Raw genomic sequence first — 371 nt, forward strand, 5'->3', positions numbered from 1 at the left:
GGGCTGGGGTAGAGGCTGTGAGCGGTATGGAGGAGCCTGGTGCCATCGCTGCAGCCCTTCCTCCGTGGCCCCGAGGTCCTGCAGGGACCCCAAAATCTCTGCCCTGCCCAGCGTCCCTGGGGGACGAGGGGAAGGGGGGGTGGGTCTGAGTATCCCGCTCCCCCTTGAGTGATGCCAAATGTGCGGCTGGGCTGGAGCCCAGCTCCTTGCCCCAGGGGGTGGGTGCTGCACCCCCACTGCCAGAGCAGGGATGGGAGCCTGGGGGGTGCAGGAACCCCTCCACGAGGCCACAGAGGTTCTGCAGGGCTGGGTGCCGTGACAGCCCCCGTTGCATGCAGCTCCTGGGGGACCTGCAGTTCTTCTGATGCCCA

The sequence above is a fragment of the Fulmarus glacialis genome, unplaced genomic scaffold, assembly GCF_000690835.1.
Source record: "Fulmarus glacialis isolate BGI_N327 unplaced genomic scaffold, ASM69083v1 scaffold22056, whole genome shotgun sequence".
Taxonomy (NCBI): domain Eukaryota; kingdom Metazoa; phylum Chordata; class Aves; order Procellariiformes; family Procellariidae; genus Fulmarus; species Fulmarus glacialis.